Source organism: Schistocerca serialis, chromosome 1 (genome assembly GCF_023864345.2).
Source record: "Schistocerca serialis cubense isolate TAMUIC-IGC-003099 chromosome 1, iqSchSeri2.2, whole genome shotgun sequence".
Classification (NCBI taxonomy): domain Eukaryota; kingdom Metazoa; phylum Arthropoda; class Insecta; order Orthoptera; family Acrididae; genus Schistocerca; species Schistocerca serialis.
In genome coordinates, this window is record NC_064638.1 from 1159102211 (window position 1) to 1159117714 (window position 15504).

A 15504-nucleotide genomic window follows, 5' to 3' on the forward strand; every position below is an offset into this window, starting at 1 on the left:
ATGACACAAGTGACAGCCAATCACCTGACCATGTTCGAAGTCCGCGAGTTCCGCTGAGTACCCCAGTCTGTTCTCTCACGATGTCTAATGACTAGTGAGGTCGCGGAAATGGAGTACCTGACAGTAGGTGGCGGCACAGTGCACCTAATATGAAAAACGTATGTTTTTGGAGCTGTCTGGATACTTTTGATCACATAGTGTATATAAGTTTACTAAAGTTGAAGCATTACTGAACAACTAGTACTTATATGGTGTCTTACCGAAGGACAAGATCAGGGAGACAGATAAAACGTCCCAATATGAGATAGTGCTCTCTTTATTACACAAATAACTCCGATAAAAGACAATGTCTGTAGAATAGACAGTTATAGAACCAATTACAGCACACTCATGGTTCCATATATCGTCTGTGTAAGACCACAGTCGATAGTCAGTGAGGTTAAAATGTCCTGACATCCCAACAACTGCCCCTCCCCCCACCCCCCCCCCCCCCCATCCACGATAATGTGGAGCACTGTGGAAATGACCACCACTATCTGAGGATGCTGAAATAGTATGACACACTTGTAGGAGAAGAGGCTTGGTGAAGCCCGAGTCACTGCAGACGGCTGTCGAAGCAGTATTCATGCCAGATGGAATGTCCATTAGTGGGAGCAGTTCTCATGTCATCATGCAGAGGTGATAGTCGTCAAAAGGTACTGGAGGTAGCCAAGGCCTGCCATAGTGGGACTGGTCGTAGGTGTCACTTGTCATGGAGGAAACTAAAGGGTCAGCCTGTGTGATGCTAGCATCAGAATCCTCGGAAGAGGTGATGTGTGGATGTGAAGTTCTGGGTGCAGTGAAGATGCGGTACCAGTAAGGTGATAGCCATGATGTAATAACAGCTGAGTCCACATTATTCACAAGATTATAGGTATGCGTGAGGCGATGGGCAATGAAGCCATCCTCAGTGTGCCGTTCCGAGAGTTGTCGATTGGCGACCAGAAAATTGTCAACTAGTTTGATGCTAAGGTCACCTGGTCATCTGCCAGGGAGTTTTGGACATTGAGGTCTACCTCAAAATTGTTGGGAGTATCGGTGCATGCTGTCTGGCCATCCAGCTGAATGGCAGCAGATGGAGCTGATTGGTACAAGGGAAGCGGAGTGTGGGTGGCGGACAAGTCGTCATGCAGGGTCCAAATGGGCTTCAGGTGGTTTAATGTCACTGTTGTGGGCTTCCTGTTCAGATATATCTCGAAAGTTTGTACCCCTCATTTGAGCACTTTGTGCAGGGACCATGTGCAGCAACTGCAATGACAACTGAGTCACGTCATCTCAGAGGATAAAGAAATCACTATCAGCCAGTGCCATGTGAACAAAGTTTTTTGGTACATTTTGAGACTGTGGAGGAGGGATGCGGAGGTGTGCTGTATGGCATTTGACATGTGCGATGAGGAAAAGGAGGTCCATGGCTGCGACCAGTGGTTGCTTAAACACGAAAGAAGTTGGTAAGAAGAGTATTTTGCATACAGGATCTCTGCCAGAGGGGCCCCTAAGCCATGTTTGTGTGCCAAGGGCACACCTAACAGCATCTAGGGCAGGGCTTTGGTGATCCGGCCTCTATGATTCATGAGTGCTGTTTGCAAGGTGCGGTGGCAATGTTTGATGAGTTCATTGTTACGACGTCCAATGTCGATTGTTGCTACAAAGATTGCATAGTTCACTGAGTAGGGTCGATTTGAATTACTGACCTTGATCAGTTCTTATAGGCGCGAGTCATCCAAACCTAGAAATCCATATATCAGCGAAATCCCTGGCTGTTGAATCTGCCATGATGCCTCTGAGAGATACGGCCTCTATCCACAGTGCTATGCGGTCCATGACTGAAAGAATATATCGATACCCGTCGAACTCGGGGCGGGCTCTACCAGATCAGGACGGACATGCTGGAAACATCCGTTTGAACATCGGATTGACCACTACGTAATTACATTGAAGAAACTGAGCTAGTAGGACAACGTCCTTTCGAATTTATCGTTATTTCTTAGTCAGACACCGTAATGCGAAAGTGTCTGCCATAATTCTGGATCATAAATTAAGATAATATTTACCGCCATTTTTATGTAGAATAACTCTCCAACTGATCTCTCTCAGACGATCCTTCCACTATAGCATACAGACCTCGAATGACAATCTTCAGACCCTTGGAGTAGAGAGAAACGAAGAAGCAAGAGGGGAATACGATTTCCCACAATTTTTAAGTCATCCTGCAAGCCTCGATCATTAGGGGCGGGGGGATGGGCAGGGACAATGACATCTACATCTACATCTACATCCATACTCCGCAAGCCACCTGACGGTGTGTGGCGGAGGGTACCTTGAGTACCTCTATCGGTTCTCCCTTCTATTCCAGTCTCGTATTGTTCGTGGAAAGAAGGATTGTCGGTATACTTCTGTGTGGGCTCTAATCTCTCTAATTTTATCCTCATGGTCCCTTCGCGAGATATACGTAGGAGGGAGCAATATACTGCTTGACTCTTCGGTGAAGCTATGTTCTCGAAACTTCAACAAAAGTCCGTACCGAGCTACTGAGCGTCTCTCCTGCAGAGTCTTCCACTGGAGTTTATCTATCATCTCCGTAACGCTTTCGCGATTACTAAATGATCCTGTAACGAATCGCGCTGCTCTCCGTTGAATCTTCTCTATCTCTTTTCTATCAACCCTATCTGGCACGGATCCCACACTGGTGAGCAGTATTCAAGCAGTGGGCGAACCAAGTGTACTGTAACCTACTTCCTTTGTTTTCCGACCGCATTTCCTTAGGATTCTTCCAATGAATCTCAGTCTGGCATCTGCTTTACCAACGATTAACTTTATATGATCATTCCATTTTAAATCACTCCTAATGCGTACTCCCAGATAATTTATGGAATTAACTGCTTCCAGTTGCTGACCTGCTATTTTGTAGCTAAATAATAAGGGATCTTTCTTTCTATGTATTCGCAGCACATTACACTTGTCTACATTGAGATTCAATTGCCATTCCCTGCACCATGCGTCAATTCGCTGCAGATCCTCCTGCATTTCAGTGCAATTTTCCATTGTTACAACCTCTCGATATACCACAGCATCATCCGCAAAAAGCCTCAGTGAACTTCCGATGTTATCCACAAGGTCACTTATGTATATTGTGAATAGCAACGGCCCTACGACACTCCCCTGCGGCACACCTGAAATCACTCTTACTTCGGAAGACTTCTCTCCATTGAGAATGACATGCTGCGTTCTGTTATGTAGGAACTCTTCAATCCACTCACACAATTGGTCTGATAGTCCATATGCTCTTACTTTGTTCATTAAACGACTGTGGGGAACTGTATCGAACGCCTTGCGGAAGTCAAGAAACACAGCATCTACCTGGGAACCCATGTCTATGGCCCTCTGAGTCTCGTGGACGAATAGCGCGAGCTGGGTTTCACACGACCGTCTTTTTCGAAACCCATGGTGATTCCTACAGAGTAGATTTCTAGTCTCCAGAAAATTCATTATACTCGAACATAATACGTGTTCCAAAAGTCTACAACTGATCGACGTTAGACACATAGGCCTATAGTTCTGTACATCTGTTCGACGTCCCTTCTTGAAAACGGGGATGACCCATGCCCTTTCCCAATCCTTTGGAACGCTACGCTCTTCTAGAGACCTACGGTACACCGCTGCAAGAAGGGGGGCAAGTTCCTTCGCGTACTCTGTGTAAAATCGAACTGGTATCCCATCAGGTCCAGCGGCCTTTCCTCTTTTGAGCGATTTTAATTGTTTCTCTATCCCTCTGTCGTCTATTTCGATATCTACCGTTTTGTCATCTGTGCAACAATCTAGAGAAGGGACTACAGTGCAGTCTTCCTCTGTGAAACAGCTTTGGAAGAAGAGATTTAGTATTTCGGCCTTTAGTCTGTCATCCTCTGTTTCAGTACCACGTTCATTTTCCCACCATTTTTAGTCACACAGTTGACCTACAGTTGTGGGTGACGGAAGGGGGTGTTATGTTAACTTGTGACGTGTATTGGGTTACATACTGACCTAGAAAATAACACACAAAATTGCCCCAGCGGTGTTGGCAGGATATCTGATTATACTGTGATCCCGAAATCAGATCATTAGCTGTGCTAGAACTGGAACGCCCACATTACTGTCCTACATTCCTAGCAGAGTTTCCAAAGCTGCTCAGTCTCCTGTTGAACCCAATAAAACTACTATTTTTTTATGTAGGTTGAGAAAATTTTATAACATTGTGAGAAGGTTTAATAACAATGAAGGATTATTGACAAAACAGATGAACTATCTTAATGAAAAATATTCCATACAACAAGTTAAACATATCTATGCAGAAAATGAATTACAAATAGTATAAAATTCCTAAAAAGATGGAACATAAAATAAAACTGATTTCTTATTGTTGGTGACAGCTTCTATAGATTGGATTTAGTATGATTTATAACATATAACAAAATTGTTTTGCACCTATAAATTATTAACAGTGACTAAAATATTAATTAGAAATAAAAGGGTTAAGAAAATATCCCTCTACAAGAAATTAAGTTTTTATAATGAGTCTACTTCGTATTTATTTGTTTTGAATGAAGAAAACTCAGTGATTATGACACTGAAGTGAAGTTGTGCAGCTGTGCTACGTTCTGTCACCCTTGCTTGACCTTAATAGCTTTTTATCATAGCGAATTTACTGAAACTGCGTTCATAAGATTCTGTAGTCACTGATCTTCTCATAAGTATCTTCACAGCTATTTCGATGTGTGGATAAGCATCTCTTAAAACACAATTTGAAAACATAAAACATTCACTACACCCACATGGGAAGCCATGTCAATGCCCTTCATCACCTCTTTCGCCTTGAACTTGAAAGCAGCTGCTTTGTTAATGAGCTGCGCTGTGTCAATATCTGTGCTGTACTCGAATTTGATCCCAAAATCAAGTTATTATTAGTCTAATAGATGCTTTGGAGAACTATAACCACAACAATTCTCAACATAAATCGAATGTGACTAGCATTTAACCATCTCAACAGCCACTCTCCTCACCTTCCTCAACATCTAGCAACAAGATTGCTTTGGATGAGTAAAGAATCATAAACATCTTTGGTTTTAGTTGTCTATTTCTTCACTCTTTCTGATATGTTTTAAATATTTTTTACCAAACTACTGTATATACTGTAGCAAACATAATGTTACATCAAAGCTAGCACTCTTTCCTGCAATTATAGGCGAAAAGTAAAACCACCTTTTGGCTACTACAGAAAGATAGATTACACGTAAAAAATTCTTTGTAATGGTGCTGCACAAGCAGAATTTCTATGTACCGGAGAAATTTACAGGGAAGGTTAGTTTCACTTTCTATATTTTTCTAAATGAAAGAACTATGCGTCTCTGCTGTAATACGTTTACTACCTGCAAGTACGAGGACAACATATCCAGCGATTATCCATGCTAGACGACGATCGTTTTCCTCTTCTGGAGATAGAGTAGTTTCTCGACCATGCACTGCCGTCGACTCATTGTCCAGAGCTTGTCTCTTGTGTACTCCAGCATATGTTACAAGCTCTATGCTCTGCGATATAACAGTCCCACGACTCTCATCAAGGTCAGTAACTGTGCTCTCTGGTGGAGAACCATCAAGGCGAATAACTGATGATTCTTTGATGGTGTCAATTGCTACTGCATGCTCATTCAAGGCCAGTGCATTATTCTTTGGCAGTATGTCTTGTAAAGCATGTGTTACAGGTGTTGTCTGACGTGGATATTCGTGTCTACACGAGGCGAGACGTAATAACCAAATCACTGCAAAAGAAGATGCGACATAATAGTTGCGCTTAGAGATATCTCGTAGATAAAATTGAAATGAGTGCAAATAAAGACAGAATATAGCTATTATTTACTTATTTGTTGCTAATTTACTAAATCCACTGATTTTTTTATGTAGGAAGGGCTACAATCTAAGCTATGTCTGAAAAACGTATAAATAGATGTTGTACGGTACAAGCAACGTGCCGTGATTGAATTTCTCACTGCAGAGAAAGAAACAGTGGGGAGTATTCACAAACGCTTGTGCAAAGTCTATGGAATATCAGCTGTCGACAGAAGTACAGTTAGTCACTGGGCACGGAGGGTGAGGTCATAAGAAAGCGGTTCGGTGGAACTCCACGATTTGCAGCGGTCGGAGAGACCATCCACGGCTGTCACACTTGACACATCTGACCTAGCACTCTCGGACTTCCACTTGTTTGGGCCATTAAAGGATGCCATCCGTGGAAGACATTCTGAGGACGATGAGGAGGTGATTCACACAGTGAAGCACTGGCTCCGCCACCAGGACAAGGATTGGCACCGACAGGGCAATAACGTCTTTGTTTCGCGCTGGAGGAAGGCCATAGAACGGATTGGAGGTTGCATAGAAAAATAGGATGTGTAGATAAAACACATTCTTTCGTGTGTGTGATACTCGTTATGTTCAAAAAAGTATTGTTGAAGAAAAAAATGCGGTGTATTACTTTCTGGGCACCCCTCGTATACTGTTGGTACAAAGTTGTCTGCTGCCACTGATATATTTCACAAAATCAGTGGTATCCTCGAATCGTCTCTAAAGCAAATCTCGCTTATTATACACTAGTATTTTCGAAGTAAACGAATCGTCAGGGGTAGTCAAATGTAAACCAAACACCCGCCACAATAGGATCGTGGAATGATTCCATTCAAAAGTAATCAGCACACGCGTTAAGGCACTTATTCCCTGGGAGACGACAGGCTCAGTTCCTGTTTCGCATAACGCTCTCGGCTGCTGACGAATCTACAAACTCATTGATTCTTGCACTTCCTCGTCTGACTGAAACACACGTCCATGCATGTCTTATGGCAACTTGTGTGAAAAACTTCGGATTTCTTTGGTGGGGGAGACGTGGGAAGTTTTCACTGTTTGCTTTGCTGTTGGTCCTCAGGTTCGAATAGTGGCACCATTCATGTTCATGATGATCCGCTTCTTCCCCTGTCCAGGTCCTCTGCTCAATGAGTTCCTCAAGTGTGGAACCACAGTCAGTGCACAGCGCTATGAGGACACTGCCACGCAGAAACAGCCACGTGGCAAAAAGTCAAAATGCCCAGGAACGCTGTCGGATGGAATCCTCCTGTTGCACGATAACGCCAACGCTGTTTAGCAGGAAAACATTGCGACATCCTCCGTACAGTCCGGAGCTTCACCGTGCGATTTTTTACATCTTTGGCGAAATGAAGAAAAACATGCGTGGTGATTATTTTTTTATTGGAATCATTCCGAGGCCCCCTTGCGGCGGGTGTTCAGTTTCTATTTGGCTTCCCCTTAAACTACATTATATATACTACTGCTTAACAGTTAGGTAAAATTTCTACAGCCGTTCGCTATATTGCATATGGCTGTTCACATGGACAGTGGCGCTGGAGATGGACACGATTATACACTCCTGGAAATGGAAAAAAGAACACATTGACACCGGTGTGTCAGACCCACCATACTTGCTCCGGACACTGCGAGAGGGCTGTACAAGCAATGATCACACGCACGGCACAGCGGACACACCAGGAACCGCGGTGTTGGCCGTCGAATGGCGCTAGCTGCGCAGCATTTGTGCACCGCCGCCGTCAGTGTCAGCCAGTTTGCCGTGGCATACGGAGCTCCATCGCAGTCTTTAACACTGGTAGCATGCCGCGACAGCGTGGACGTGAACCGTATGTGCAGTTGACGAACTTTGAGCGAGGGCGTATAGTGGGCATGCGGGAGGCCGGGTGGACGTACCGCCGAATTGCTCAACACGTGGGGCGTGAGGTCTCCACAGTACATCGACGTTGTCGCCAGTGGTCGGCGGAAGGTGCACGTGCCCGTCGACCTGGGACCGGACCGCAGCGACGCACGGATGCACGCCAAGACCGTAGGATCCTACGCAGTGCCGTAGGGGACCGCACCGCCACTTCCCAGCAAATTAGGGACACTGTTGCTCCTGGGGTATCGGTGAGGACCATTCGCAACCGTCTCCATGAAGCTGGGCTATGGTCCCGCACACCGTTAGGCCGTCTTCCGCTCACGCCCCAACATCGTGCAGCCCGCCTCCAGTGGTGTCGCGACAGGCGTGAATGGAAGGACGAATGGAGACGTGTCGTCTTCAGCGATGAGAGTCGCTTCTGCCTTGGTGCCAACGATGGTCGTATGCGTGTTTGGCGCCGTGCAGGTGACCGCCACAATCAGGACTGCATGCGACCGAGGCACACAGGGCCAACACCCGGCATCATGGAGTGGGGAGCGATCTCCTACACTGGCCGTACACCACTGGTGATCGTCGAGGGGACACTGAATAGTGCACGGTACATCCAAACCGTCATCGAACCCATCGTTCTACCATTCCTAGACCGGCAAGGGAACTTGCTGTTCCAACAGGACAATGCACGTCCGTATGTATCCCGTGCCACCCAACGTGCTCTAGAAGGTGTAAGTCAACTACCCTGGCCAGCAAGATCTCCGGATCTGTCCCCCATTGAGCATGTTTGGGACTGGATGAAGCGTCGTCTCACGCGGTCTGCACGTCCAGCACGAACGCTGGTCCAACTGAGGCGCCAGGTGGAAATGGCATGGCAAGCCGTTCCACAGGACTACATCCAGCATCTCTACGATCGTCTCCATGGGAGAATAGCAGCCTGCATTGCTGCGAAAGGTGGATATACACTGTACTAGTGCCGACATTGTGCATGCTCTGTTGCCTGTGTCTATGTGCCTATGGTTCTGTCAGTGTGATCATGTGATGTATCTGACCCCAGGAATGTGTCAATAAAGTTTCCCCTTCCTGGGACAATGAATTCACGGTGTTCTTATTTCAATTTCCAGGAGTGTATAACTGGACAAGACTGAGTACAAAGGAAGCAAAGCGTAAGGTATGGTATAAATGCATGTTGTTGTTGTTGTTGTGGTCTTCCGTCTAGAAACTGGTTTGATGCAACTCTCCATGCTACTCTATCCTGTGCAAGCTGCTTCATCTCCCAGTACCTACTGCAACCTACATCCTTCTGAATCTGCTTAGTGTATTCATCTCTTGGTCGCCCTCTACTATTTTTACCCTCCACACTGCCCTCCAGTACTAAATTGGTGATCCCTTGATGCCTCAGAACATGTCCTACCCACCGATCCCTTTTTCTAGTCAAGTTGTGCCCCAAACTCTTCTTCTCCCCAGTTCTGTTCAATACTTACTCATTAGTTATGTGATCTACTCATCTAATCTTCAGGATTCGTCTGTAGCACCACATTTCGAAAGCTTCTATTCTCTTCTTGTCCAAACTATTTATCGTCCATGTTTCACTTCCATACATGGCTACGCTCTATACAAATACTTTCAGAAATGAGTTCCTGGCACTTAAACCTGTACTCGTTGTTAACAAATTTCTCTTCTTCAGAAACGCTTTCCTTGCCATTGCCAGTCTACATTTTATATCCTCTCTACTTCGACCATCATCATTTATCTTGTCCCCAAATAGCAAAACACCTTTACTACTTTAAGTGTCGGATTTCCTAATCTAATTTCCTCAGCATCACCTGACTTAATTCGACTACATTCCATTATCCTCGTTTTGCTTCTTTTGATGTTCATCTTATATCCTCCTTTCAAGACACTATCCATTCCGTTCAACTGCTCTTCCAAGTCCTCTGCTGTCTCTGACAGAATTACAATGTCATCGGCGAACCTCAAACTTTTTATTTCTTCTCCATGGATTTTAATATCTACTCCGAATTTTTCTTTTGTTTCCTTCACTGCTTGCTCAGTATACAGATTGAATAACATTGGGGATAGGCTACAACCCTGTCTCACTCCCTTCCCAATCACTGCTTCCGTTCCATGCCCCTCGACTCTTATAACTGCCATCTGGTTTCTATACAAATTGTAAATAGCCTTTCGCTCCCTGTATTTACCCCTGCCACCTACAGAATTTGAAAGAGAGTATTCCAGTCAACATTGTCAAAAGCTTTCTTTAAGTCTACAAATGCTACAAACGTAGGTTTGCCTTTCCTTAATTTGTCTTTTAAGATAAGTTGTAGGGTCAGTATTGCCTCAGGTGTTCCAATATTTCTACGGAATCCAACTTGATCTTCCCCGAGGTCGGCTTCTACCAGTTTTTCCATTCGTCTGTAAACAATTCGAGTTAGTATTTTGCAGCTGTGACTTATTAAACTGATAGTTCGGTAATTTTCACATCTGTCAACACCTGCTTTCTTTGGGATTGGAATTATTATATTCTTCTTGAACTCTGAGGGTATTTCGCATGTCTTATACATCTTGCTCACCAGATGGTCGAGTTTTATCAGGACTGGTTCTCCCAAGGCTGTAAGTAGTTCCAATGGAATGTTGTCTACCCCCGGGGCCTTGTTTCGACTTAAGTCTTTCAGTGCTCTCTCAAACTCTTCACGCAGTATCATATTTCCCATTTCATCTTCATCTACATCCTCATCCATTTCCATAGTATTGTCCTCAAGTACATCGCCCTTGTATAGACCCTCTATATACTCCTTCCATCTTTCTACTTTCCCTTCTTTGCTTAGAACTGGGCTTCCATCTGAGCTCTTGATATTCATACAAGTGGCTCTCTTTTCTCCAATGATCTCTTTAATTTTCCTCTAGGCAGTATCGATCTTACCCCTACGGATATGCGCCTCTACATCCTTACATTTGTCATATGGCCATCCTGCTTAGCCATTTTGCACTTCCTGTCGATCTCATAGTTGAGACGTTTATATTCCTTTTTGCCTGCTTCATTTACTGCATTTTTATATTTTCTCCATTCATCAATTAAATTCAATATTTCTTCTGTTACCCAAGGGTTTCTACTAGCCCTCATCTTTTTACCTATTTGTTCCTCTGCTGCCTTCACTATTTCATCCCTCAAAGCTACCCATTCTTCTACTGTATTTCTTTCCCCCATTCCTGTCAACTGTTCCCTTATGCTCTCCCTGAAACTCTTTCAGTTTATCCAGGTCCCATCTCCTTAAATTCCCACCTTTTTGCAGTTTCTTCAATTTTATAGTTCATAACTAACAGATTGTGGTCAGAGTACACATCTGTCCCTGGAAATGTCTTACTATTTAAAACCTGGGTCCTAAATCTCTGTCTTACCATTATACACTCATGGAAATTGAAATAAGAACACCGTTGGGGCGTGAGCGGAAGACGGCCTAACGGTGTGCGGGACCGTAGCCCAGCTTCATGGAGACAGTTGCGAATGGTCCTCACCGATACCCCAGGAGCAACAGTGTCCCTAATTTGCTGGGAAGTGGCGGTGCGGTCCCCTACGGCACTGCGTAGGATCCTACGGTCTTGGCGTGCATCCGTGCGTCGCTGCGGTCCGGTCCCAGGTCGACGGGCACGTGCACCTTCCGCCGACCACTGGCGACAACATCGATGTACTGTGGAGACCTCACGCCCCACGTGTTGAGCAATTCGGCGGTACATCCACCCGGCCTCCCGCATGCCCACTATAAGCACTCGCTCAAAGTCCGTCAACTGCACATACGGTTCACGTCCACACTGTCGCGGCATGCTACCAGTGTTAAAGACTGCGATGGAGCTCCGTATGCCACGGCAAACTGGCTGACACTGACGGCGGCGGTGCACAAATGCTGCGCAGCTAGCGCCATTCGACGGCTAACACCGCGGTTCCTGGTGTGTCCGCTGTGCCGTGCGTGTGATCATTGCTTGTACAGCCCTCTCGCAGTGTCCGGAGCAAGTATGGTGGGTCTGACACACCGGTGTCAATGTGTTCTTTTTTCCATTTCCAGGAGTGTATAATATATCTGATACCTTGTAGTATCTCCAGGCTTCTTCCATGCATACAACCTTCCTTCATGATTCTTGAACCAAGTGTTAGCTATGATTTAGTTATACTCTGTGCAAAATTCTACCAGGCGGCTTCCTCTTTCATTTCTTACCCCCCCTCCCCCCTCGTCCATATTCACCTACTACATTCCCTTCTCTTCCTTTTGCTACTATCGAGTTCCAGTCACCCATGACTGTTTAATTTTCCCTCCCTTCACTATCTGAATAACTTCTTTTATCTCATAATACATTTTTATCAATTTCTTCGTCAACTGCGGAGCTTGTTGGCATATAACTTGTACTACTGTAGTAGGCGTGGGCTTCGTGCCTATCTTGGCCACAATAATGCGTTCACTATGCTGTTTGTAGTAGCTTACCCACATTCCTATTTTTTATTCATTATTAAACCTACCCCTGCATTACCTCTATTTGATTTTGTATTTATAACCCTGTAATCACCTGACCAAATGTCTTGTTCCTCCTGCCACCGAACTTCACTAATTCCCACTATATCTAACATTAACCTACCCAATTCCCTTTTTAAATTTTCTAACCTACCTGCCCGATTAAGGGATCTGACATTACACACTCTAATCCGTAGAACGCCAGTTTTCTTTCTCCTGATAACGACGTCCTCTTGAGTCCTCTAAAGTCAAGGGGATTATATGAATTATTTAAAGGTATTCAAAAAGATGAACTTGATTTAATGAATTAATATTTCGTGAAACATAAATTGGAATGTAATAATGTAAAAACCGTTGGAAAGTAGAGTATTTAAAATTTTCATTACCACCTGAGGGCTGATAGTTACTCGAATGATCACTAGAGCATGTCAACAGATGACATCCAGCAAGTGACTCCTGTGGCACTCGGTAAGAGAGGCAGTTTATATTCTGCTTTACCAACAATTACGGTCGATCTTCCAAACTGTTTCACACCTGCAGTGAACTCAGTAATACAAGCGATGATTCTTTGTGTGTGGGACTGGGTCAGCCACTGATTAGATGTTTGTCATACACCAGGATGAGGCATAAGATAATAAACATTTATTACCTTTGTTTGTAAAACTTTCTATTTTCGTCTACATATGGATTACGGATATTGATTTTATATTACATCAAATGAAGACTAATTAAAGTGTGTCCTAATTTTTTAATAACCTTAAAGTTGCCTTCACGATGAAAATGGTCGTCATCAGCTATTTGATATCCACTGACCGATAAATCTTTTCATGCATTACTGTCTTCAGCTTTACAAACCCTTACATCTTCTAATACAGTTACCTATCTCCCACTACATAAACTTCTTGTAGTTTTTCTCTCCATCTCCATTTTATTTTCATTATATTCGTAGTTACATCTTCCACTTCAGTCCACTCACTGACCAATTTGTTTGTAATCTTGTCTCCCCTAGTAATTGTCCTTAATGTTGTCAGACTATGAGACAGCGTCAGCAGCACCGTTACATTATCTGCTGTCGATGCTGTTCTCTACATGAAAGTATCGTTGTTGAGGATCTTAAACAAACTTCTGAAAAATTATTAACTACTTTAGTTAATAAAAATATATATGTTGTTCATTATAGAAATATCAGATTATATTTATCATATGAATGAAGACAACAAGAGCATGTGAAGTGTTAAAATTTAAACAATCTGATCAATTAAAAATTTATATAAAGTGAAGTACAAAAATGAGGTCTAATGCAAGAAATGATTATGAAAAAATTTCTCCAAATTCAGTATTTGGAAAACAAAGGAAGAGTCAATATCAAATTAGTGTCAGATCCAGGTAAATGTGATAAATTTGTGGCTAAGCCAAGGTATAAAAACAGATCACCATTAAATAAAAGTTTAGTTGCTTTCCATATCAATAAATGGTAAATTTCCTTTAATAAAGCTAATTATTTTGAGATAACTATACATCATTTTCGAAGTCATTAATGTATGATTTTCCACTATAATGTTATGAAACAAAAATGTGGAAGAAATATTATCTTCATTATAAAGAAATCGATAGTTATATCTATAATACAAAAACGACGATTTTTATGAAGATATGAGGAATATGATACATAAAAGTAATGCTAGTGATTATCCAGAATATAATATTTATAATGTACATCAACTGTATAAAAATATATTACAAAAATGAAAGATGAATGTATTGGGAAAATAAATTGGTTAACACTGAAAATATATGTTTATACAATTGGTAATAACGAAGGAGAAAAATCAAAAGTACAGGAATGTGGTACTAAAAATAGTACAATTTTACAAAGTAATAAAGATTGCTTATTTACAATAAAGAACAGTACAGAATTATGAATTATATACCAAGTGAGAAAACAAAATGAAGTCAAAAAAGGTATTGAATGCATATAATAATGAGAGGCATATTTTAGAAAATGGAATAGGTACATAACAGTATGACCATTATTTATAAAATCATTTTATATAAAAAATGTAAACATTAGTTTATTTAGAAAGTTTAAATAATTTTTATATACAAATGAATAATATTAATCATCATTCAGACAATCATATACGGCTTCTAAAATGTAAAAAATTTTGCTCATACACATTATCCAAACAGAATAACAACCAAAAATGGTAAACCAAGAATTTAACGTTTTTATTCAGTATGTGAACTTAAAAAAAGGACATTTGTTAAAAAAAATTGTAGGTGCTGGAACACGGTCTAATAATAATAATCGACAGAAAATAAGTAATGAATTACATAAACCGATAAGAAAAAATTTGACATTAGGAAATGTTATGCTTTTTGGTATAGATGTTTTGTGCAAACCAATCTTGCAGAAATGGATCTAGGAATTTAAGGGCACTTGTATGTGAATAACTGCCAAAAAATCGAGTTTTTAATTTTTGTCTTAAAAAATTCTCTGTAGTTTTCTGAGGAAGAAAAAGTTTAGTAGACCACAGGAAGTATCAATATTAGAGGAATTTAAAAGTGGCTGCACATATCGTAATGTCACTGTGGCATACAATCAACTCTGTTGAAATAAGGTTTTGGTCTCATTTGTTTCGTTTTTATGACTTTTTAGTCCATAAGTTGGCTAATATGCGAAAGCTTAACAGATGTTTATCTTTTGTTTATACAGAGAGTTTAGTCATTGTTATCTGATGTTTTTGTGCGAATATTTTGTTTACAATGAAGTATTTGCGTGTGTGAGTTATTTACTGTGTGTTAGTTTCTTATTCTACTTGAAAGCAATGAGAAGAAATAAGAAGTTCAGTGTTAACAAAGTGGATTTTATGGAAATCGGTTCACCAAACGGATTAACTCTGCTAATATTAAACGCAATGTGATACAACACTTGAATCAGCTTCAACTACTCCAAGTGCTCGAAGTTAAAACTGAAATATTTGGACTATGGACTTGACAGTATTAATGCTGATAACATTGAGATGCCAACTATCGATTCAGGTTGTGTTATCATTGAACCCTCTGCTCTGTCTGAACTAATAAATGTAAGGAATGTTTCAATAGTGGTGTGAAGGTAATTGAGGAGATAAGTGCTAGAAGAGGTATTGCTTCAAAATTAAGGATTGTGTGTAATTTTTGCGACTTCAACAAATGTGGTTATACTTGCGGCATAGTTAAACAAAGAGTGCA